Source organism: Sinohyriopsis cumingii, chromosome 5 (genome assembly GCF_028554795.1).
Source record: "Sinohyriopsis cumingii isolate HCF-2022 chromosome 5, ASM2855479v2, whole genome shotgun sequence".
Lineage (NCBI taxonomy): Eukaryota > Metazoa > Mollusca > Bivalvia > Unionida > Unionidae > Sinohyriopsis > Sinohyriopsis cumingii.
Genome location: NC_142965.1, coordinates 144,018,812 through 144,044,315, shown reverse-complemented (window position 1 = coordinate 144,044,315; position 25,504 = coordinate 144,018,812).

Here is a 25,504-nt window from a genome sequence, read left to right as displayed (position 1 = left end):
GTTCACAGCAATCAATAGTGAAGTAATCAATCTTAGATCTGATTAAACAGCTCACATAAACACGTTCTTGAGGTTTCGTAGAAACATAAATATAAACATCAATGAATTTTTGGGAAGTCCAGCAGTTGTTGTTATAAAGCTCTCTGACATAAAAGAGATCACCGACAACGTAGTATATACGGTAGTCTGGACAAGCATTATATCACCACCTAATAAATTCGTCAAACATCGCGCTGAGGTTACCGGTATATACAGGTTCTCCGTACTCGGCGTTACAGTATTTACGATATCTACTACAATACAACGGCGTTATCCACTAACAGGATCGTCTGGATCTATGTTAGTGATGTTGGAGCAAAACGACGAAGTAACATTTGAATTGAAACCTGAAGAAAGAAAAAAAAAAAAACTCGGCTTGATTTATCATTAATGTCTTGAATTAGTCACTAAACTACCACCTGCTTAATATAATGAGCTACCCAAAAACGTGCAACAGTACAGATACAATCAAGTACGTGATCGGCAAAATAAACAAAAAATATCGTTGATGATTATACAGCAAAAGTAAAAAATATCACAGACGTGAAGTTGTCGTTGATGTAATTGTAGATTCGGCGTTCGCTGTTATCGCTGGAACCGACGTATTGCTATCAACAATAACAATGACATCACCAGCAGTTGCAAAAATTTGTGTTTCAGCTGCTGATATTCTTAATTGCTGATATTCTTAATATCATCTCAAAAAATATCTACATGTACGAAAATAAACTACAAGAGTATATAATAACGTTGCATACAGCGACGCTAGCATACTCTAAATTATCTTCGGTGATATCATCAGTTCTTAGTGATGGAATAATATCAGATACTGAGTTCACAGAAATGATCAAGATTTACGACGAGGCGATGACTGTATCAGAATCTACGTCTGACTTGGAAAATAATAATAATAATAATAATACTAATAATAATAATAATAACAACAATAATAATAATACTAATAATAATAATAATAATAATAATAATAATAATAATAATAATAATAATGTCATCATCGCAAGAACTACCGAAACAGATCGTCGTTAATACAACTCCATCAAAAACAACGATGATATCAGCAAGATCGACCAATCCTGAATTTAGCGTCAACTTTCCAACTGTAATTCCAGTGAAAGAAATTGTGCTTGCTAAACTTCGAGTTTATTATAGTTGGCCAAATATTAAATCAAAATCATTCGGTGTGTTGCAGTCGAATAACTCACTTGTCTCTGCAAAAAAAAAAAACAACAACAACAAAAAAAAAAAACAAAAAAGCAAACAAACAAACAAACAAAAAAAAAAACCAAACAAACCAAACAGATGGAATCCCTGAATAGCAGGCTGCTGCTATTCCAACAAGTACTTATCAGATCGAACAAATGAACGATGCATTTCAACGCATAATTAAATCTATTATAAAAAAGGAATAAAAAAATATCTGTTACTGTTCATGTACCAACATTATCATCTGCGATAGAAATAAACTGTCCAAATTATGTTGTAGATATACACCAATCATCAATTCGATCAGTGTTAGGATGGCCAGAGATACCACCAAAATATCAAGGACTAACAACCAAAACGCGATGATTTTACAACGAACAATAACATATTTATTAAACTTCCAGAATATCGAACATATTATCTTTGGAAATTTTATGGCAATCAGGAATAGTTTATTGCATCGGATGGAATGAGACTTGCTAAGCTAAAAAATACTGTATATAGTTTTGATGATGAAGGAAAACAAGTAATCATTAATGAAAGATATATTAACACTACTTTATATATATATATATATTAAGTCTAAACACTCTTAATCACTTACAAATCTGCAAAATTTGTTTTCTTCCTTATCTCAACGTTATAATGATGATATAAATCAACAGATTATTGAAACAGTACATCTAAACCAAGTTAGATCAGATTTCGAATTTATTAATAAAATTATCTTTGAATCAGTACTTGCTAGTGACGATGAAGATATTAGTCTGGGACGTTCATATAATATTATTTCTAGACCGATAACATTAAAACAATTATTTACCAAACATTATAAAATAACAGAATCAGACATACCACATTTTTTTTACTACCAATAGCTAATGTCGACCAACTAATAATATCAATTAATGGTATTATCAATAAATATTTTCCACAAATCGTTGAGTCATGGAGAAAAATAATTCTCAAACATAACAATGATCCATACGGTGGAGGTCGTCATATTTCACCAGCAATTGTTAATATCACATTGTATGTGATGTAATTGATGGCAAGGAAATGTTGAAGAATCAAATCAAAGATATATTCTTTATACATTTACACCTCAAGTACCTCCTGGATATTTGATTGTACAATAACCCATTAATCCGGTTTATCTACGATGTCATAATCCGTTATTATCAAAAATACATTTCAAACTTACTGACCAGAGCGGACACCTGCTTGATTTGCAACATGAAGTTTTGTCAATAAATCTCAATGTAAAATCTTAAGGATTTTTGATCATAAAGAGTGGAAGTTGGCGATTTCAAATAATTTTTTTCAGATTAATGGGGTAAATACTAAAATAATAAAATCCTACTGAAAAATAGAAAGAAAAAAAAAAACAGAAAATATATTATTATTATTATTATTATTATTATTATTATTATTATTATTATTAGAATAAATATGATTTTTTACGAAGTCAAGACACAAATTATTCATCACTTTCACTACTTTTATTTGTGACAGTGTTTTCGTTTTCACGATCTGATATAATCTTTTTCAGTTGTCTTACACGTGTATTGATAATCTATTTGTTTCGGATTCGTGAGATAATTTTGATCTAATTCTTTCGATCGAGAGTGAAAACAAGTCGAATTTTTCAACGTCTGCATCTTTAACTGTTGCCAAAGATTGTAGGATAACTTGTTGGATAATCTTAATCAATCCAAAATTCGGCTGGTAGTGTGTATCCACAAATATCATTAACATGTTACATTTGTCCCTGATTACTTTGGACACGTGTGAGTATCGTTGTGTGACATGGATCACATCCGTGTTTATGTGTAGAGTACGATAACCTTTTCTTCATGTCGTCAATTGTAGGAGCGTCATCAATTGTTGAAAATAATTCAATGTTGGAAGATTTGCTTCTTGGCGCCAACTGGATCGCTACCATAAAATCCACGAGTTCGTCATAACACGGTTGATCTTCCGCTGATGGAGCAATCATGTATAACTAATCCACGTTGACCATCTTAAAGTCATGTTCAACGAGAGTCATGTTTTTCCATGAGAATTAGTGGATTTTCACTCTTATTCCCAAAAATTTGTTCCGGTACCAGTACCTTCACCACCTTCTCCTTCCTTACCACAAGTTGATGATTTTAAACAGACACAGAAAAAAGAATTGGAGAAATTTTTACAGCAACAGAGAGAAGCAGAACAAGCTTTTCCCCTTCAACAGAAACAACAAGAAGAAAAGGTAAGAAGAATGAAACGACAGGAAGAAGCAACATGAGAAAAGAAACAAGGTCTAGGAGCAAAGGAGGACAGTGAAAGTCAAACGGTGACGGTACTATTAGACACTTTGGCAGAGTTAAGGAGTCTGAAACAAATGTATCAGACTTCTTTATTACGACCTAAGAGAAGACGACGTTCCCGAGCCAAACAGCCCAACCCCGTTACTACACCTGAGATACCCACCCTGATTATCTCCCGTTCCTGAGTTGTTTTTTTTCGAAGAAAAAAAAAACAACACCCAATAGTCCTTTTCAGGGCCATTCACTTCTCAAGAAAAGAGATAGTGCGTGAGTGTAGGTTCTTATTATGATTATACAAATAATTTGATCTTAGTCAATTACGAAGAAGAACTGGACTTTCTGAAGCCGACGAATTTGGAAATTTCATCATTGCGGTTTACTTGACAGCCCATGTTCTGTTAAAATTGTACTAAGCTTCAGAACTGTTTGGAGATCGCGTCCTGTATTTTGACACAGACAGTTGCATCTATATTGATCGCCTGGGTCAACGTCAGAATAGCATAGAAGGAGACCGTTTAGGAGCCTGGACGGACGAGCATCACGACGACAAGAAAGGATTGACTCTCAATTATCGTACCAGCTGAGTGTTGACCTTTGGCGTATTGAAGGAACCCTTGCAGTCTAGATATGATTGAAACTTTAAAGTGACCACCTACGAACCGCACAAGATTGTACGTTTACCCACACACCAAATCGTCAGTCGACCTTTGGAAAAAGTGCATCAAATCGTGTACCAGATGCGAGTGCGAGTTCCCAACCACTTCACTTTGCCGTACGGACACGTCAATATTGATCAGCATACAAAAAGGGAGAAATGTCCAAGACAGATAGTTCATGGTAACTACAAAGACCAAGCTAGAAAGATGAATGTTATTAAACAGACATCATTCAAGTTCAGGGATTCTCAAGTGGAGTGAGATGATGTGCCTTGCGATGAGAGCGATGCCGTACGCTGCGACCTCAGTGATTCAGTACCACATCATCGGAACTTTGCTATGACTACTACTACCACTACTACCATACCTACCAGGAAAAGTGATGTTATGCGTCTTAAACCTGACGGATGCGAAAGCGATGCCACTGGTTACAGAACACCTTATCACTTTGCTGGTTTTTATTGTCAATGTCATCTTCCACGTGAAACCATACAGCTAACACCCTACGGATGTCATCCAACCCTGAGCAAACACACATATTCGTTCCCTGTGCGTTTTCCTGAATACTGCAACTTTGAAAGTCGATTCCAAACCTTGAAATGAAAATGGCATAAATATCTGTTAGGACCTACCCCCGAAGATTTAGACAGAGCCCAATTTTTCTACTTGGGCGAAGGGGATAAAGTCAAGTGTTTCAGTTGCGGTGTGTCACTTTACTAGAGGGAACGGAAAGATTCTGCTTACCTGGAACATGCTCAATCGTCTCTGAATTGTGACTACCTACCTTTAGTGGGACCCTAGTCATTGAAGTGGCATCCCATGACGTTTACATAACCACCTTGGCTAGGAGACAAACTTTGGACAACACCTTGACAAATCTTTAAACCCCATTAAAAAATAATATTCAAGGATTACCAAACGATTTGCAAGAGAAGATCTACTGGGAAGTTTGACAGGGAGTTGCCAAAGCAAAATCTCAATTTGCGCCAGTAGAGCTTTTGTGTCGAGAAATTCACAAGAGGAAAGTGACAAAAGTCAACAAATTTGTCCGATTTATATGGATCAAGTCTGCGTTCATCCGATTATTCCGTTTTAGACCATTTAAATCAGAAGATTTTATTACCATTTTTGACCCTTTACCCTGAATGGCAGTGGTCAGAAATTACTCACTATGTACATTACTTTCGCTCTAGGAGGAGATTTTAAATAAAACTAAGGGGCATAAAAAAGTGACCCTTAACGTGGGTATAAACACTATCTGACTTGATGATGGATACTTTACAAGAGAACATTCGTGGTTTGCCTCTAGAACTGAGACAACGCATTTACCGAGAGTTGGTCAAAATACAAGTGAAACGCAAGGAACAATTGCATCCGTTACCTCACCTATGTTTAAACCACTGGTACCTGAATGGTATAAGAGGACTGATTCATTTGAAATCATTTCAGCGGATCTACTACCCATTTGCAGAAAGGATTGGTTTGTTACTGATGATTATATTTGTTACAAGGGAGACTTACTGCAAATAATTCCAGAAGAAGAGTTAGAGGGTTACCGAAATCTTTCACTCAATGTAAATTTAGTTCAAGAGGAAACTTCTGAACGGAGTGTAATGTGCACGTTAGTGACTAAACCGTTTATATTTGCGACTTGATTTGAGTCTGGCTTCTAAGACATGAGCATACGATCGTCTCTGTGCAGAATGTACACTTATTGCCTCCGACAAAAAGAGGTATAAAAACAGACTACCACGCCACAACCTTTATCACTCGTGATACAACAGATTCAATGGAAGGAAATCAATGAGAGTATTCAAACGGTGGATGACTACCAACACTTTTTACGATAAATGTGTCCCATGAATTGTGGTCGACTTGTAGTGTGTGTCTTAGTGACTTGCTTTCTGGGATTTCGTTTACCAGCCGATTCCTTGTGGACTCTTTGCGAACAGTACTTACCACCAAAAAAAACATGAAAGTGGACCCTTGAAATGTCCATGAGAGACTCATTCTGTTAAAAGCATTGAGTTTTCATCTCGATACTTCTCGACCTCTACGGAAAAAAAAGATTCGTCAACTTTTAGGCACTAAAGATGTGTACGACGATTTGTGTTTAGCTTGTGACTTACAACCTCACTGAACAGATGTACGTGACTGGAAAAATAGGGGTTTTGAGGCTTGGACCCAAGATGTGGTCACTTATACTCAAGAGCTGTGATCCTAAATTCAAACGTTCAGTGAAAAATATAACTTTAAACCTGTGTTAACTGATGTGACAGAAGAACCCGTCACCGAGGACAACCATTGCCTTCAAGACAGGGCTGTCTTGGACATTCCAGAAAGACTATTCTGGGAGAACACCTGTGTCACTGTACCCAATGTAGAGACTTTAAGAACATTACACCCTGTCCCCGTGACACAATTGTTGCCAAAACATGTTGTTCAGAGACTTGTTTATATTCCGCTTTGATCGTTTTGATGTGTATTTTATTGCTGTATTTGACCATTTGGCTTTTATGTATTTTTGTCTTTCGTGTTGTTTGATTTAAAAAAAATCAATAAACGTGTCCTGAAAATGCATAAAAACTCTTGTCTTGTCTGTCTTCGCGTCAAAATTATCAACACCTTTACTATGGCTACATCTGCTGTCTCTTCCTCCACTTTTAAAGTCATCGGCGAACACTTAGAACGTGCCAGTTGTGATGCCTTGTATCTTCGCCATCCCTTGAACATGTTAATTGCCGGACCCAGCGGCTCAGGTACTACCGAATTTGTTAAACGTTTGATCTACCATAAACATTTGATCGATAGTCCACCTCATCGGATCCTGTGGTGTTGCAAAGAGTGACACTCGGCGTACAGTATCTTGCGAGAAAGAGAAAGCGATTCCATCGTGTTTGTGGAAGGCATTCCTGCGGAAGGTTACGGGATCGTGTCTGACCCCAGTCAAACCCATCTGGTCATTTTCGATTATATGTTAGGAGAAGACGAAGAAAAAATTAGACTGGTTTACGCGCAAAGGGCATCATCGTAATGCAAGTGTCATTTAGATCACTCAAAATTTGTTTCAACAAGGTAAGCCCATCGCACCATCAGTCTCAATGCTTATTACGTGGTCTTGTTTAAAAGTCCTAGAGATAAATCGCAAGTGCAAGTCTTAGCCAAATAGTTAGGAACGCCTCGGCTGACACATGCGTACAACGATGCCACTTAAACCCCGCATGCCCGTTTACTCGTCGATTTAAAATCCACCACCCCTCCCTCCCCGATTATTTGCTATTTCGTACCCATTTGTTTCACAACTGTTGCCAATACGGAGGGCCTGTCGTGTACATAACCCCGTGGTCAACTTAACGAGGTCAAGAAGATATCTATAAAAACCACGTGCACTTTGCGTCTCTCTTACACAGTGTCAACATGACGAACCTTCAGTCTAATCTTCCCGTCAAATTGATTCGTGCCTTGTACAGCATCAGTCACGAAAACAATTCACAATTTTCAGAAAAGGAGAAGCCAGCAATGTAGAGGATTTGTTGGCATTGAACATATGGTCAATCAGTTTAAACAAAACCTTGAAAAAAACCTTTAAAATGGAGGAGCAACCACATGGGATGACTTTTTTCAAACCTTCTCAGAAAAATAAGATAAACGGTATGTCGAGGAATGGTCTTCAGTGCATTTTTGTGTGTGCTTCTGAACGTCCATATATGTCCCCTCAAAGAAGTGCACACTGTCACCATCGTCGTTCTCCTGTCCAAAAAGGAAAAGGAAAAAGAAAAGGACAGTTCATCATCCAAAAAACGCTTGGCCAATCAACGACCTCACCCCCAGAAAAGACACAGTCGCCCAAAGACAAAGACGAGCCACCAAAGAGGAGGATTCTTTGGCGATTTTGAAAACACATAGTCACCTTTTAGACTAAGCGATAGGCCCAAAAAGATAAAAGGGCGTGTTCCGATGTCTCATGTGGCCACCTACAGTCGTGGTTACAAATATTTGTTTTGTGTCATCGACGTCTTCACTAAATTTTCCTGGGTCGTACCCAACTGGACCGCCAAATTATAACAAAGACGGAGCTAATAGACGTTTACTTGTCAAAGATTTTCAGGCAAAAAGTCCGGATTGAATTGATGACTTATCATTACCTGTGAAGAAAAAAAAGCAGAAAAATAAAATAACACACAAATGGATACCTGGGAACTTTATTATCTTTTGAACCACAGTTCGTACACTGCTTCTTTTAATTCTGTCGTGTGTGCTAAAGATGAACTGTCTCATCGCAAACCTCAAGACCATCAAGCTTATGTTATCAACACGGACGACAGTCATCTTCCGGGAACCCACTGGCTAGTCGTCTACTTTCCCCGTGATGGTTGTGTGGAGTATTTTGATTCGTATGGATTGCCACCTTTGGTAGAAGACGTCATCGACTCTTTGAGAAGAAATGCCCAGACGACACGATTCAATAAGGTTAAATTACAAGGCACAGATTCCATGGCGTGTGGACAATATTGTGCGTATTTTCTGCATCAACTTAGTCTTGGATATTCTTTAGAACATTCAGTGACTTATTTTGATCGTCACTTTTCTAGAAACGATGACAAAGTAGATCGATGTTTTTGTGACCATTATGGTTATCTTTTGTCTTTAGTTAGGAAACGTAGTGTAAATCAATGGCCCAATAACTTCCATTCCTGGAAATTAAGCTTCACTTTACAATATTGTCAACGTTGTCAAAAATAATTTGTTTATTTTATTGTTAATTGTTGGTTGTTAGTTGTTTGAATAAAAACTGTACTGTTTTGAAAACAATGTATCTGTCGTTTGTTTTCGACTTTCATCATTATACATGCTCTTCGACTTCTCTCTATCCATCACCCTAAAATCAACTATAATAGCGTTCCAACCCAAGAAAAAAATCGTAGGGATGATTTCTAAGGAAAAAACCCTGAAGGTTTACATATTTATCCAGACAATCCAGTTCATGTACAACGAAGTAAAAAACTACAACAATAACAACAAAAACGAACAACTCGACCAAGAGATAAACAAAGTGCAGGGGTGGTCAACTATATATTTGACCAAGCTGAAAAAATAGGAAATGGATTTATGATGACTGACCAAATTCCTGCCTTAAAATACACAGAAGATATTAAAAGAGTGATGGATGTATACGAAAAGACAAAATGCCAAGGGAAATTTACACTACCACATGACAACCAGTTTCTGAATGCGGCGCTCAGACTACACAAAATAGAAGATGAATTCCACCTGACACCAATACCACTAGTGGTATTAATATGCAAAACAAAAGTTAGATGGAAGTTCATACCGCCCAAACAAATAAAGGGGTTACTGTTTCCTGATGAGGATTAATTATACTTCAAAAAGGGCCAAAGATAATACCAATGGGTGAGGAGGTTACGCCTGTGAAATCTTGAGGGCTCTCATCCTATTCTTTTCTCCACTACCTGGCCCGAACAAAACCGAAGAATGAGCGGTGCTCACATTAAAGCACACGGGGATGAGGCTCTGATCCCCCTCCCCCTGTGCAAACAATTAACGATCCTACCGTTTAGGAATTAACCTGTCGCACATGCCCTAAGGTGAAGGCGACCTTAATTCAAATACCGACAGACAGACAATCTGACTCATCGTCCTACGAAGATGTGTTCAAAACTAGCCTAGTTGAACGAAGCTTACGTGAATTTACATCGTGTCAGGCAAAGCCTGATATCGAAACCTGAAGAAATAGAGAATGTCAGATTGTTGAAAGTGACGAAGACCTGATAAAAAAGCTCTTCAGGGAGGAAATCAAGAAAGAAAAAGAAGAGTGGACGGAGAAGTGCAGACTTCACAATCAGCACAGATAAAAGAGACAAAGAGAGAGAGAGAGAGAGAGAGAGAGAGAGAGAGAGAGAGAGAGAGAGAGAGAGAGATCAGCAGCAGCAGCAGCAGGCACCAGACAGAGGATTTGTGGACTGTCGTGAAGACACGAAAACGTTCTCCCTCTCTTTCCGAAGAAGCAGACCTTATCATGTTGGAAAGCCTGCCACTAGACGGGGACGCAATCTTAGACAATAAATGATTGCCATAATTCACCGCCCACAAAAACAGCCCTTTTCAGGGCTACCCCAATACTCTAGAAAAAAGGTACTAATTCAATTGCCAATTGTATGTTAATAAGTTTAAAAAATAAACGTGTGTTTATAAGCACTTCCTTTCTTTGTTTTATGTCAAAAATAGAAGTGTGCTTTTGTCTGTAATTAGCGTTTGTAGGCATAAAAAAGTGAGTGAGTGTATCTTTTAGGTCCGCGCTTTCCATGTTTTTGTTTAGTAATGATATGAGCCGTGCGAAGTTTGGTGTCGGGGGATGTTTTCTTTCACATCCGTGCCTGACAAATATAAAGGGAAACGTTCGTTAGTCTGGCAACCCAGGTTTCACTCGTTAACTACGAATAATGAGCAAAGAATTAACAAATTATTGGAACTCCAAATGCACCTGGAGTATGCCAGGCGCCTCCTGGGCTAATTGGCCATGGAGGCAATCCAGGAAAGTGCAAAAATTGAAGAGGAGGAAGATGATAAAAAGAAGAAAGAAGAAGAGGAAATAAGAGAGGGATACTGTATCACCTCATGCTAAGACCTCTGTGTGAGATCAAGCCTGAAGTAAGGACACCTCCACGGCCAGTACCAGTACCAGCAACACAGCCACTACCGGCACAACAGCTACTATCAGTACCACAATTTCGTCATCCACGGGTGTAGCATAGGAGACATGAAATACACTTCAGAATTCCATAAACGGAAGATTAGAGTGCTGAAGACAATCAACCAGCCTCTGCGTTCCCAAGAACAAGACTGAACTGGGAGCAGGACTGGAACCGGCGATGCGTCTGTGGCGCAAGGCCTGAGAGATGCCCAAATTAGCCAGGTGTATTAGGAGTTCCCAAAACAACAGCCCTTCTCAGGGCTAACCGAATCTCTAGAAAAGAGACAATTGAAGTTGCCAATTGGTGCGAGAGTGGAGTGGTATGATTATAAACACTAACTCCTTTCCTGATATGTATGTATGTGCGCGCGTGTGTGTGTGTGTGTTTGTATTAGTTCGCGTACCTTTGTGTGGATAGTAGATTTTGGTTTGTATGCTTGCGCGTACGTTAGTGTGGATAGTAGATGTTGTGTTTATTTTATCTCCTTTGCCGTTTGTGGATAGTATATTTGTGGTTTGTTTACCCTCCCTTCTGTGTTGATAGCATAGTTGTGGTTGGTTTTCTCTCCCTTCTGTGTTGATAGTATATTTGTGGTTTGTTTTCCCTCCCTTCTGTGTTGATAGTATATTTGTGGGTTTTTTTCTTCCTCTTCCCGTGTGGATATTATATTTGGGGTTTGTTTTTTCTCCTCCCCGTGTTTGGATAGTAGATTATGGGTTTGTATGCGTGCGCGTACGTTTGTGTGGATAGTATATATTGTGTTTTTATTTCTCCTTCCCCTGTGTGGATTATAGATGGGTTTGCCTTTTCTCCTTCCCGTGTGTGGATAGTATATACGGGTTTGTTTTTTCCTCTTCCCGTGTGTGGATAGTAGAGAATGGGTTTCTATGCCTTCACTTACGTTTGTGGGGATAGTAGATAATATGTGAAGTGAGTGTAAGGGATGTTTTCCTTCACGTCCGAGATTCACAAATATAAAGTCAAGCGTCCGTCATTCACGCCATTCTACACGGAATAAACCAAGATGTCTTCAAATCAAATAGACATCTTGAAGATATTGCAAAAGACAATAGATGATTTTGCGATAGTGGAGGATTTTATGATGAAGTTGGAGTATGTAGTCTATGCCATTCACACGGCTAAGATGGGAACAAATAGTGTAAAGAAGACAAAGGATAGATTAAGAGAACTGATGAAAAAAGTAAAGGTGGAAAAAGAGGATGAAGAAGACAGAATAAGGATGATGGTCTGGAACGAGCAAATTGAAAAAGAGGAAGAGAATGAAAAAAAAATGAAAAAAGAGGAGGAGGAGAAATAGGCGAAGGAGAAACAGGAGGAGAAAAGGAAACTAAAAGAACAACTAGAATAAAACCAAAGGCCCTTTCAGGGCCACTCATATGCCTCGAAAATATTTTCATTCATTTTGCCACATATGTTCTTTGATGATCATCACTCTATGTCTGTGTATTGTATATGTTTGTGTTTCGACTGTATTTGTCTCTCCCTCGAGTGGAGCATATTCAGGTAAGCACTTGGCTACATTGTTACCAATCTCGTACCGTGACTTCATCACACCTGTTCCATTACTGTTGTCCCTATGTTAATCATAAGTCCCATTGTCCCTATCAATCTTGTCCCCAAAAGTTCCCACGACCTTTTAGACTGGGATTTCCATTGTCCCCAAAGCGTCCCACTATACTACTACCGTGTTTAGGTAGTTTGGGCTTCGTCTGCGTAGAAAGGTCATTGACGGTAAAAGCGGAGCTATTCAATTTTCGTGATACCATGTTAAATAGTAAGTATTGTACAAAGCAATATTGTCGTCATATTGTGTGCAATCCATACAAACCTCGTGTTCAATGCGGATCAAAGAACTGTACGATTGTGGGTGGTCGACCAAGAAACAGAAACACGAGTTAAAAAACTTGGTGGTTCTGATATCACTGCTTTGATATCGAAGCTAACAGTAAACATAGTGGATCTATAAGCTGGTGTATGGCACATTCCTGGATATAATTTATGTGGGCATGGTACAGCGCTAGATATACCACTTGATTATAACAACTAAAAACAAAACCCAGGGTAACATCTATAAATCTTGTTGATGCTGCAAATGACCGACATAATCTCCAGTAGCAAACTGATATCCTTATACGTCAACGTGTTGATTTATATCTCATCCATAACTTGAACGCGATCAGTCCTACACTCAAGGTAGGAAACGCCAGATGGATCATTAAAGAAGGTATGAAAGCTAATAAAGCACTTGGTGGATAACTTAGAGTACAACCGTAAGATAAAAATATGAATAAGAAATGCGTACTTTCTAAATGGACTTTTCCGGAATATACCACAGTCGCCACAGTTATTGGAAAGGTGAAGCGGCTGTTGAAAAGATAGAGAAAATGGCAAAGATCACGTACGGGGGTTCATGGGTGGCTGACCAAACAAGTGATTTGGCAAATTTTCCCGTGGCTGGTTTGATGTGTGGACAATGTTCATCAGGGCGACTTTTTATTTTTTCCACATGGTCGTATACAGAGATGCATATAAATAATCGTTAATCGCTGTGTATGTTGCCAGTGGATACAAAGAAACTGACCCATGGACGTCTAAAGATTCAGTAACTGATGCATATGCGCCTAAACGTATTTACGCACACGGACCACTAACATTTCTACGGCTCTTGCAGTTAGCTCAGATCAAAACATTTCTTGGAGCCGTTGCTGGGTTGTTAACAAAACATAAGGTGCGGATCGTGTTGGAAACATCAATATACATCTCATCCAGGCTATTCTGGAATGATTTAACATGTGGAACGTTTTTTTTTGACATCAGGAATTATCGATGAGGCCTCACACCCGATAACGCGAGTAGGTAACACAACTTACAACAGTCATTCATGCACTAAATAATGAAACCACCTACACACATTTGGATTAGGGCCTGCTCGGGCTATTCCAGAAAAGACTGTCACCGTTATATACAAAATTATTTCACAACCACCACCGATAGACCCATTTTGAATCATTGATTTTCGGTATTTGTATGCACCTGGTGAGTTAGAAGTGGTTAAACGTTTTGCTACTGACCCTGATTGGTCCGTCGATGTATCTGCAAGCTCAGACCGGTTTGATACTCCGAGACAAACAACAATTACAGTTTAGCACCCATTCAACCGGGTGGGATCAATTATTCAGCAATCTGCTCTCGCCCATACAAAATAGTAAGTAGTAATTTCATCATGGAATATCCACCGTTCTGTGTCGAGCGGTGACAAACTTAATTTAGTACAATGATACACACCCATCCAACATTTCTTTGACCTGATGACATTATATGTGTGTGTCAATACGCGTCGCTGCTTCAATAATGCTTCTTTTTTGTTATGGGATTTTACACACTCACACATGAATTTCCTGCAGGGTTCTTGATGTTATTGCCGTATCCAACCACGATCGAATACAGAGTCCCATGTATTAATCGACAGGTTTATCCGAGCACTCATCTTTGAACATACCAGCAAACATTTTGTGTTCGTTGCTAAACAGTAAATGATTTTTGTTACTCTCTGATAAGAAATTCACTTACCACATACGCCTTATCCGTATCTGCGTAGACATTGTTGTTAGTTACATGTATCAAACACGAATCTGTATCCGGATACATCATCTTGATGTTGCTACCGTACCTCTTATTCATCTTATCATAATAAAACTCGTACATGAGCTGCTAGATAAGCCAAACACACGCTTTAACGTAGATAGGCTTTGTCAACTTCAGTTTAGACATTTTACTGTGTCCTGCAATAAGTCTACTCGATTGTTAAGTTAAACTTGCGTAGTTTATCTTGTTCATTATCGCGAACAAGGTTGATGCGAATCAGTTTCCGAAGATTTTCTATAATCTTGCAGAATTTGACATTGTTCATGCGATTGAAAAAGTCTTTGTCAAATTTGTTATTTGCTGTGGTACGCAGTTTCAGGAACGTCATTTCATTTTTTTCGGGGGGGGGGTGCAACACTTGACGGGCTTGTTAATTTTCGGATATAGCCTACAGCAATGTTACAGCACATGCATGGGGGGAGGGGGTCAAATTCCTCCCCAGATAACGTCCCTGCGCAGTTTTGAATTCGCTTTTTGAGCACCCGGTGTGTCCGTGTTACTCACATGCTCAGCTGCAGATACAGCTGGTTCTTTCGTGCGAACTACAAAGTTGATTTTAGTTCTTAGTTTGAAACTCAAAGGAATCGATTAACTGCAGCTGACCTAGCCTAACCATTGTGTACATTTGCATGTTGTTGGCAATTATGCTTATTATGGCCTTTGATGCTGCCTCGACTCCTTGCAGGATCTGGAGACCATCATATTACCACATGGATGATTGTCTTATTAGGGTAAATTCACAGCTGTAGATTGCATAAGCTGTGTGCGGAACCTTTACACGTTCCAGCAATGTGAAAGTGGTCACATATTTTGGCATCAGTGGAGCTGAACTTTCTATGGCGAATCCAGCAATGTTATCGATGACATAATCATTTCTATGGGGGGTGGGAGCTGGTGTCTGATGCATTGCGCTGTAACCATGAATAATTCAAGAAACACATCATCTGAGTGTTGGCTACGATACAATCTTGATGGCTCAGTTTGCAGGCCGTATCTGACTACAGCATAATAAATCTGCATAGGACTTGTTCAGCTACTTGCGTTGTATTTGACTGAACCGTTTTCACGGGAATATTCAAGTCCGCGTAGATTACATTCGACACTCCCATTTTATGCAACAAATTTGTAAATTATAAAATATTTTACCAGTTTCTGGTATGACAGGTTTCGCTGTTTGCATCATCAAATCCAATAGTTCTATACAATTTGGATTGCTTGTTTTTCTCAGCTATCGTTTTTGATTCTCTGCACTTAAAAACGTGTTCATAAAATCTAGTGCATTGGATCCTAATATTAATGAAGAAAATATTTTTTTAAATAGATTTGTGCTTTGCTATATTCAGAATCCCCGTTGTAATCACTAGATGTCAACGGTTTGAAGTTTTCTTGCATAATATCAAAAAATGATTTTTCAAGCTTGTATTATATTATATGCCCCCTCTGAGTCATTTCTCAAGTAGATCCGGTTTTGTATCTGAAAATTATACATTTTTGGGGAATCTTTGAAAAATCTGTTTGATACATTTGAAGGATATAACGGTTTGCTCATTTCTGTAACGCTAGAAACACTCCACTGATATGAACTATCAAGTGATATGAACTATCAAGGTATTTATTCGTATAAACGATACGAAACAATCGCTGAAGGACGAAATATATCAGGCTACAAAGGGCTTTTTCTGCCTGTGCGCAGACACTGACCCAACATCGATTGTTAAAGGACAACTGCCTCTCGTACGCCTGTCGATTGCATTGGGTTCCGCATAAAGAAACAATGCGACAAGTAACAGATATAGTATTTTAGGAAAAATAAATAAATAAATAAATAAATAAACAAAATATAAGAATTTAAAAAAAAAAATTAATTTTATTGTATTTAATTTATGTAAACTAATAGGGAACATGACATATAGTTAAGGAACCGTACAGAGCACAGAGAACTAATAAGCACTGATTCAAAATTCCGGCAAGATGAAATTATATTTTGAAAAAAGAAGGGGCCAAAATAATATAAATGGATGAGGAGTTTACGCCTGTGGAATCTTGGGGGCTCTGTTCCATTCCTTTCCTCCGCTGCCAGGCCCGGATCAAACTGACGAGTGGGCGGTGCTCACATTGAAGCGCACGGGGGTGAGACTCTGATTCCCCTTCTCCTCGTGCGAATAAGTAAATAACCTACGGTGCAGAATTAACTTGCCGCACATGACCGAATGGGCGAAGGCGACTACAATTAAAATTCATAAAATTCAGTCAGTCAGTCGCGGCATTCAACATTGCATAAACCGAGATGGCTTCGAACCATCTTGACAAGATGAAGAAGATACCAGACGTCATCGACAATTTGAGGATGATAGAAAAGATGTTGGTGAAACTGTAGAATGATTATTATTCTTATATTCCTCATCGAGTGAAGATGGAAACCAACAACTTAAGAAAATGAAAGGAAATGATAAGAGATCTCCTAAAGAAGAAAAGGAATAGAAGGAGGATGAAGAGGACAGAAAACAAATGAGAGAATGGAATGAAAATATCGAAAAGGAAAAGGAGAATGAGAAGTGGAAGAAAGAGGAGGAGGAAAAGGAGAAACAGGAGGAGGAAAAAAATGCGAAAAAGAAGCGAAAACATCTGATGCAAAAACTCAGATGCTGGTGGAGGAAAGAGGAAGAAGAAGACGAAGAAGACGATTAAGAAGAAGGAGAAGAAAAGAAAAGAAAAAAGAAGAAGAATAAGAAACCCAAAAGACCTTTTCAGGGCCACTCCATTGCCTCGAAAAAATTGCTTTTGTGACTAAAAACAGTACCGTGACGTTACTCACCTGTTCCAGTCTTCCCTTGCCCCTATACAGTCCCAGTACTTTTTTGTACCTCTATAGTCCAACCCATGTTAAAATTCCAATGTTCATTTCCCATTGTCCCTATACATCTTGTGTTAATCAAAATATGTACATTTCATGTATCAATATTATGGATACACGCTAAATCAAAATATGTACATGTCATCTATCAGCACTATCGACACACGGTACATGTCATCTATCAGTACTATCGACACACTGTACATGTCTTCTATCAGCACTATCGACACACGGTACATGTCATCTATCAGCACTATCGACACACAGTACATGTCATCGATCAGTACTATCGACACACGGTAAATATCTTCTATCATTAGTATCGACAAACGGTACATGTCTTCTATCAGTACTATCGACACACGTTAACTGTCATCTATCAGTACTATCGACACACGGTACATGTGTACTATCAGTACTATCGACACACAGTACATGTCATCTATCAGTACTATGGACACACGGTACATGTCTTCTATCATTAGTATCGACACACGGTACATGTCTTCTATCAGTACTATCGACACACGTTAAGTGTCTTCTATCAGTACTATCGACACACATTACATGTCATCTATCAGTACTATCGACACACGGTACATGTCATCTATCAGTGCTATCGACACACGGTACATGTCTTCTATCATTACTATCGACAAACAGAGCATGTCATCTATCAATACCATACGTATACGCTCAATCAAAATATGTACATGTCATATATCAATACCATGCGTACAGGCTCAATCAACATATGTACATGTCATCTATCAGTACTATCGACACACGGTACATGTCATCTATCGAGACTATCGACACACAGTACATGTCTTCTGTTAGTACTATCGACACACAGTACATGTCATGTATCAACACTATCGACACACAGTACATGTCTTCTGTCAGTACTATCGACATACAGTACATGTCATCTATCAGTACGATCGACACACGGTACATGTCTTATATCAGTAGTATCGACACACGTTACATGTCTTCTATCAGTACTATCGACCCACGGTACATGTCATCTATCAGTACTATCGACACATGGTAATTGTCATATATCAGTACTATCGACACACAGTACATGTCATCTATCATTACTATCGACACACGGTACATGTCATCTATCATTTCTGTCGACACAAAGTATATGTCATCTATTAGTACTATCGACACACGGTACATGTCTTCTATCAGTACTATCGACACACGGCACATTTCATCTATTAGTACTATCCACACACGGTACATGTCATCTATCAGTACTATCCACACACGGTACATGTCTTCTATCAGTACTATCGACACACGGTACATGTCTTCGATCAATGCCATGCGTACACGCTCAATAAAAATATGCACATGTCATCAGTACTATCGACACACGGTACATGCCATTTATCAGTACCATCGACACACGTTACATGTCATCTATCATTACTATTGACACACGGTACATGTCTTCTATCAGTACTATCGACACACGATACATGTCTTCTATGAGTACTATCGACACAAAGTATATGTCATCTATCAGTACTATCGACACACGGTACGTGTCATCTATCAGCACTATCGACACACTGTACATGTCATCTATCAGTACTATCGACACACTGTACATGTCATCTATCAGTACTATCGACAAACAGTACATATCATCTATCAATACCATGCGTACACGCTCAATCAACATATGTACATGTCATCTATCAGTACTATCGACACACGGTACATGTCTTCTGTCAGTACTATCGACACACAGTACATGTCATCTATCAATACTATCGACACATAGTAAATGTCATATATCAGTACTATCGACACACAGTACATGTCATCTATCATTACTATTGACACACGGTAAATGTCATCTAACAGTACTATCGACACACGGTACATGCCTTCTATCAGTACTATCGACACACGGTACATGTCTTCTATCAGTACTATCGACACACGATACATGTCATCTATCAGTATTGTCAACACACGGTACATGTATTCTATCAGTGCTATCGACACACGGTACATGTCATCTATCAGATCTATCGACACAAGGTACATGTCATCTATCAATACTATCGACACGCTGTACGTGTCTTCTGTCAGAACTATCGACACACAGTACATGTCTTCTGTCAGTATTATCGACACACAGTACATGTCTTCTATCAGTACTATCGACCCATGGTACATGTCATCTATCAGTACTATCGACACATAGTAAATGTCATATATCAGTACTATCGACACACAGTACATGTCATCTATCATTGCTATCGACACACGGTACATGTCATCTATCATTACTATCGGCACACAGTAAATGTCATTTATCAGTACTATCGACACACGGTACATGTCTTCTATCAGTACTATCGACACACGGTACATGTCTTTTATCAGTACTATCGACACACGATACATGTCTTCTATCAGTATTATGAACACACGGTACATGTATTCTATCAGTACTATCGACACACGGTACATGTCGTCTATCAGTACTATCGGCTCACGATACATGCCTTCTATCAGTACTATCAACACACGGTACATGTCTTCTATCAGTATTATGAACACACGGTACGTGTATTCTATCAGTACTATCGACACACGGTACATGTCTTCTATCAGTACTATCGACACACGATACATGTCTTCTATCAGTACTATCGACACACGATACATGTCATCTATCAATGCTATCGACACACGGTACATGTCTTCTATCAGTACTATCGACACACTTTAACTGTCATCTATCAGTACTATCGACACACGGTACGTGTCTTCTATTAGTACTATCGACACAAGGTACTTGTCATCTATCATTACTATCGACACACGGTAAATGTCATCTATCAGTACTATCGACACACGGTACATGTCTTCTATCAGTACTATCGACACACGGTACATGTCATCTGTCAATAACATGCGTACACGCTCAATCAACATATGTACATGTCATCTATCAGTACTATCGACTCACGGTACATGTCATCTATCAATGTTATCGACACACGGTAAATGTCTTCTATCAGTACTATCGACACACAGTACATGTCATCTATCAATACCATGCGTACACGCTCAATCAACATATGCACATGTCATCTATCAGTACTATCGACACACATTACATGTCTTCTGTCAGTACTATCGACACACAGTACATGTCATCTATTAATGCTATCGACACACAGTACATGTCTTCTGTCAGTACTATCGACACACAGTACATGTCATGTGTCAGTACTATCGACACATGGTAAATGTCTTCTATCAGTACTATCGACACACAGTACATGTCTTATATCAGTACTATCGACACACGGTACATGTCTTCTATTAGTACTATCGACACACGGTAAATGTCATCTATCAGTACTATCGACACACGGTACATGTCTTGTATCAGTACTATCGACACAAGGTACTTGTCATCTATCAGTACTATCGACACACAGTACATGTAATCTATTAATACTATCGACACACAGTACATGTCATGTGTCAGTACTATCGACACACGGTAAATGTCTTCTATCAGTACTATCGACACACAGTACATGTCTTATATCAGTACTATCGACACACGGTACATGTCTGCTATTAGTACTATCGACACACGGTAAATGTCATCTATCAGTACTATCGACACACGGTACATGTCTTGTATCAGTACTATCGACACAAGGTACTTGTCATCTATCAGTACTATCGACACATAGTAAATGTCATATATTAGTACTATCGACACACAATACATATCATCTATCATTACTACTGACACACGGTAAATGTCATCTAACAGTTCTATCGACACACGGTACATGCCTTCTATCAGTACTATCGACACACGGTACATGTCTTCTATCAATACTATCGACACACGGTACGTGTCTTCTATTAGTACTATCGACACAAGGTACTTGTCTTCTATTAGTACTATCGACACACGGTAAATGTCATCTATCAGTACTATCGACACACAGTACGTGTCTTCTATTAGTACTATCGACACAAGGTACTTGTCATCTATCATTACTATCGACACACGGTAAATGTCATCTATCAGTACTATCGACACACGGTACATGTCTTCTATCAGTACTATCGACACACGGTACATGTCATCTGTCAATAACATGCGTGCACGCTCAATCAACATATGTACATGTCATCTATCAGTACTATCGACTCGCGGTACATGTCATCTATCAATGCTATCGACACACGGTAAATGTCTTCTATCAGTACTATCGACACACAGTACATGTCATCTATCAATAACATGCGTACACGATCAATCAACATATGCACATGTCATCTATCAGTACTATCGACACACATTACATGTCTTCTGTCAGTACTATCGACACACAGTACATGTCATCTATTAATACTATCGCCACACAGTACATGTCTTCTGTCAGTACTATCGACACACAGTACATGTCATGTGTCAGTACTATCGACACACAGTACATGTCTTATATCAGTACTATCGACACACGGTACATGTCTTCTATTAGTACTATCGACACACGGTAAATGTCATCTATCAGTACTATGGACACACGGTACATGTCTTGTATCAGTACTATCGACACAAGGTACTTGTCATCTGTCATTACTATCGAAACACGGTACATGGTATCTATCAATACTATCGACACTTGGTAAATGTCATCTATCATTACTATCAACACATGGTGAATGTCATCTATCAGTACTATCGACACACAGTACATGTGATCTATCAATACTATCGACACACGGCAAATGTCATCTATGTGTACTATGGGGACACGGTATATGTCATCTATCAGTTGCATGTATACACGCTAAATCAAAATATGTAAATGTCATCGATTACTATTTTGAACACGCGCTACCATTCTGACACTTTACAGTTTACAAGAAGGATCTAACAGATGTATTAAGAACAAATGGAAGCAATGAAATTTTCAATACATTAACACGAACATAATTTAATTACATTTTTTCAGGAAAAACTCTGCAAAAGTCAGAGGTATCAGTTAGAAAGAGAATATCGATTCAGAACATGTTTTGATCGAAAACATGTTATTTATATGATCCTATTTAACTTTAAATGTAGATTATTGGAATATCTACCATCTTTCAATATTATTAGCATAGAAATGAAGCAAATAATATATATATATATATATATATATATATATATATATATATATATATATATATATATATATATATATATATATATATATATTAAAAACATTCAGTAACGTTCAGAAGATATTACCATTATGATAGTATACTAAATTTTTATATAGTGTACATTGTATTTTATTGAATTGCTGAAGAAAATCAAAACACTGCATCAAAATTTTTCTACATATTACCAAGAAAATATAATTAATTTAGACGATTTTTTATTGACATAAAAATAGCTACTTTATAACATATGGAGGGTGTCCCGAAATGTATTCCTTTCAAAGTTGCCAGTAATAAGGGTTTTAAACACATTTAATATTTATTCAAACATATTCATGTCAATCTGCTGCCTGCAATAAACAACGCGGAAAACTGTGGAAAAGACTTTTATGCAAAATTCCACCACTGCCACCAACAACATCAATTTCACCTCTTTTATCATTTATTAGCTTGGATTTTGTATGACATATAAAAGCGTTATTAAACTTACTCATTCCTTTGTGTCCAGTAATTGTATTTTTAATTTTTTATATTATTTAATTGCCTTTAAAATGTACGTATGCCGAGTTGCTGCCATTCACAGACGATCAAGATAATTTGAATAAAGGCTTTGGCGTCTTTAATGCTTGACCAGTCAAATCAATGTTTTAGAAAGATGAATGATATATATGTGGAGTGTACAACTTATGTGGACTTTATTATTTAGATAAATAACATTCATATTATTCAGGTGAAGTTTATTATGATTTTCAGTTGAAAACAAGCTGCGATTTTTATATTTTGAGTATATACTTAACATTGTAATCCTGTTACCATATATTAACTTACATAGCTGTTAAATACATATGAAAAATTCCGTACATGCAGTCCTTTTATGTTGCTCGTAATGGATTTTATTTAAAATTTTGTAATTAATTGTCCCCCCCCCATTTGCATGTGCTGTAAAATTGCTGTAGCTTTTTATACGTTGCCCCCCCCATCAAGTTTTGCCCCCCCCCCCCCCAGCAAGTTTTGTTTCCCCCCACCCGAAAAGTTGAAATGACGTACCTGAAGAAGAAAAATGGTATGCGTCCTGTATTTTGGGTGAAAACGTTTTTATAAATAATATTTATTTAAATTATAATGTTGAAGAATTAGCTTTCATAATTTTTCAATTTAAATTCCTATATCTAAACTTTGCATCATGTGTGGACTTAAATAACTTCTTTCTGCACAGTAAATTATATATTTTTACAAAAGCCATATGCAGCAAGGACAATTTTTAAAAAGATGCTTCGGTTCTTTAATGCTTGACCAATGAAAAATGGTTTAGAAAGCAGAATGGTACATTAGTGGGGAATGCTGCATCTGAGACAAACGGTTTTGTCGATAAATATCTAATTTTTTAAAAATTTAAAAATTAATTGAAATATAAAATGCATTGCCGTGTTTATGGTTAGAGCTGTAAATACAAATAATCTGGAAAGCATGCGACAAATATGTCGCCTATAAAACTTGCTTCATAAATTTATGAAGATTGATGGTGATTTTACTCATTTAAATGTTAACTAAATTGTGTAAGATTGTGTTTGATTTGACACTTATTATTTTCACAATTTAAATATTTATCTTATTATGCCTGAGAGTTTACACAACGTTGCTTTATCCTTTGTGACCAGATAATGAATTGAAGAAAATAAGTAAAAATATATTGAGTAAGTCAATTACAATCCAGAGAATTTTGCAGTTTGTTTTGCGTATTTAATGTTGAGACCAATGTATTAAAATGATTTAGAAAGCATAAATATAGATAAGTGTATTTGGCAAATTCATACATAATAATTTTATTTTTACTTATTTAAATAATATATATTAAAATCATAACTGTAATTTGTATTTTATTGCACATATATATTGTTATGCATATTTAATTTGTATTGTGTGCTTGACATTTGTCCATACTTGAGGGAAGGATTTTGGGTCAACATGACTAATGTCATTTTGTTAAAATATGATTAGTTTTGGTATTGAGTTCAGGATATTGGTTGTTCCCTTGAAAATTATATGGTCCTCCTGACTTTGTCAGGATGTTTGCTAAATTTTATTAAACAGACCTGATCTTGTTTACAAATTTTGATGGAAATTTTCATTGGAAATGACCTAGGTCCAGGGCATTTTCTTTTGTCATAAGTCAGGTGACAATCTGTATATAAGGAAGATCAAGTAAACATGGATCATTCCTATTTTAACATGAGTCTATGTGAAAACATATTTTGATGTTTTTAGATATTATTTGAAACGTATGAATACTTCAATTATTCGTTGTTTATCATGCTCATTTAATTCTGAATTTGTTAAACGTTTAATATTGTCTTCAAGCCAACATAAACTGTAGCTCTACCAGGGATACGTTAAGGCAGGGAGATAACTACGTACTCATGAGGCATCATTCCTAGAAAGAAGTCTGCCCCTTCTGACAGAAGGTGGACTGGAATTTTTATTCGAGTGTGAAAATTCTCCCCTCACCCCGAGACAGATGTATTTCTTTTATCTCATGTTGTATCCACTCCGTGTATTATTAAGATCCTTGTTAATATTAATTGGTTATGCTAACTGGGCATGTTAATATTAATTGGTTCATACTAATTCGGCATGTTAATATTAATTGGTTCATACTAATTCGGCATGTATCTATATATTGAATCATTAAGAATATCTAGTACTAAATATTGTTATGGTTGTCAAACATTATTTCATAGTCATAAAGAGACTTGGAGTTAAAGTTTAAGGCACTTATAGGTTTATAAATCAAACTAGATATATTGGAAAGGACGGAGGGAAGGCGCT